Below are 2,848 nucleotides of genomic sequence, written 5' to 3'. Positions count from 1 at the left end.
TCGCGTACTTTGAATTTGTAAAAACACTAATGGTGGAAGCCAGTGTGGTAAATCCAGTTGTGGGCACGGTGATGGAGACAGTGTGCCAGTCGGGAAGAATCAAGTGAGATCCAGGTGGGGGGGTCCTTGGCTTATGTCTTTTTCGCTCGGGCCAGTGTTTGAGCTGAGAGGCCAGGGAGATGTACCTTGGGCCGAAGCCCGGGGAGATCTAACTTCTGAGTCTCACGGACCGTACTTTTATTAGCTTTGCTTCAGCTGCAGTGCACCATTCACGACATAGCGAGTTGGGGTTTACTAACGAGAATCGTTTTGGCGATGTTCCTGGGAGGGGGTTTCGCGCGATTAGCTTACTCTAAGTCAAATGACAGGTGAGGTTAGGATGCTCAGGCGACGAAAGAAAGAATCATAGATTGCTAAATATAAGTCATGGTTATAAATATTATTTATAACCATGAATATAATCTAGCGGACATCAGATGAATTTTTATAATAAAAAAAAAGAATAAAAAAATATTGGCATTTTCATGAAAAAGTTTTAGTTTGAATTTTGAAAAAAAAAATCTTAAAGAAGTAAATTTCCTTTGAAGCAATTTGAATTTTCAAACCAAAAAGACGATTTTTCAACAAACTAGTTGAATTTCCAACAAAAATTATGGCTTTTGAAACAAAATTGTTGAATTTTCTACAAAACAGTTACATTTTCATTCAAGAAATATGACATTTCTACTTAAACAAATTTTTATAATAAAAAAAAGAATAAAAAAATATTGGCATTTTCATAAAAAAAATTTAGTTTAAATTTTGAAAAAAAAATATAAATCTTAAAGAAATAAATTTCCTTTGAAGCAATTTGAATTTTCAAACCAAAAAGACGATTTTTCAACAAAATAGTGGAATTTCCAACAAAAATGATGACTTTTGAAACCAAAACTGTTAAATTTTCTACAAAATAGTTACATTTTTATTCAAGAAAGATGACATTTCTACTTAAACAAATTTTTTAATACAAAAAAAATAAAGAAATATTGTAATTTTCATTAAAAAATTTTAGTTTGACTTTCGAAAGTTTTCTTTGAAGCAATTTGAAATTTCAAACCAAAAACACGATTTTTCAACAAAATAGTTGAATTTCCGACCAAAAAGGAAGACTTTTTAATGAAATTGTTCAATTTTACATAAAAAAGTTACATTTTTATTCAAGAAAGATGACATTTCTACTTACACAGACAAATTTTTTAATACAAAAAATAATACAAAAATATTGGAATTTTCATTAAAAAATTTTAGTTTGAATTTCGAAAAAAACCAATTATAAATCTTAAAGAAGTAAATTTTCTATGAAGCAATTTCAATTTCCAACCCAAAAAAAGCGATTTTTCAACAAAGAAGTTCAATTTTCAACAAAAAAGGATGGATTTTGTACAAAATTGTTGAATTTTCAACCAAATAGCTGGACTTTTATTCCAGAAAGATGAAATTTCTACTAATACAGATGCATTTTTAAATCAAAGTGGATGAACCAAATTTGTCAACAAAATTGCTTAATTTTCGACCAAATAGTTGCATTTTTATTCAAGAAGGATGAAATTTCTACTAATACAGATAATTTTTTTGACTCAAAAAGACAAATTAAGAAAAAAATATTTAAATTTTCATATAAAAAAATTTAATTTGACTTTTCAACATCAGGATATTAGTTCAATTCAATTTATTCTCTCAGGTATGCCCTTGTGGTTTTTCACATAAACAATATAAATATACAGCAGTATAATATAATAAGCCGTTTATAAAAATTATGTGACGCACTTATTTTGTATTTCTAGTTTTAATTTAAATTCTGCATCACAATTTATAGACTTTGATTTCTTATTATTAACTAATCTTCACTATCGCTGTGCTCTTTTAGTCCTATCTGTCGATTGCTATTTGCACTTGCTTTTGCACAATTTTTGAAGTCTCTTGCATATCCGCAGAGCTCTGAGCTCGGTTTTCTTTTCAAATCTTTCGTTAATTTCTTACTAATTTGTATTTCCGGGTTTTCATTTAACAGTAGACTGTGAATCACATGGTAAACAAGGAGTAGGTCTGATTTTGAATGAAAGAGCAAAGCAGCATCTCGGAGATCATGGCTTCGTGTCTCCCAGACTGCTGTGGGCTAGAATGAAAGTAGGAATCAGAAAGCTATTTATTATAGCATGCTACGCGCCGGTTGATAGTGATGACATGAACGGTTGGGTGGGCATCCAAAATCAGGATACAGAAAGAGTATTAGGTCATTTTGGGGATCCAAGAACAAACTATAACGGAAATAAATTAGTTGGTCTATGCTTAGATAGGGGTCTGTTTATTACAAATACTTGGTTTAGGCATAAAATGATCCACATGTACACCTGGTCTAAAGGAAATCGCAGTATAATTGACTTTGTTGTTGCAGATGAAAGACTTAGAGAGTTAGTCAAAGATACAAGAGTCATGAGAGGTCCTGAATTACCTTCTGATCTCAAAAATTAACTTCGGTCGGGGATGGAGAAAAAAGAGACCCAAGAAAGCAAAACAAATGCGAATCCAAATTGAGAACCTACAGAAACTGGATGTGCGAATGGATTTCCAAAATAAGATAATCGAAAGCATAGATAGGGCAACATGGGAGGATCGTATAAAAAACAAAGATTTAGAGGGCGCCTGGATAATGTTACGGGATATCCTTGTTAGATGTACGATCGAAGTGTGTGGTACCGCAGTTGTTGGAAGAATTTCTGGTGATGCGTGGTGGAATGATGAAATTCAGGCTGCCCAAAAAGCAAAAAGAGAAGCGTACAAGAGAACTTTGAACATCGCAGGTCTTAGC

The sequence above is a fragment of the Belonocnema kinseyi genome, chromosome 6, assembly GCF_010883055.1.
Source record: "Belonocnema kinseyi isolate 2016_QV_RU_SX_M_011 chromosome 6, B_treatae_v1, whole genome shotgun sequence".
Lineage (NCBI taxonomy): Eukaryota > Metazoa > Arthropoda > Insecta > Hymenoptera > Cynipidae > Belonocnema > Belonocnema kinseyi.
The sequence above is the reverse complement of the archived record's forward strand: the minus strand, read 5'-3'. Positions refer to the sequence as shown.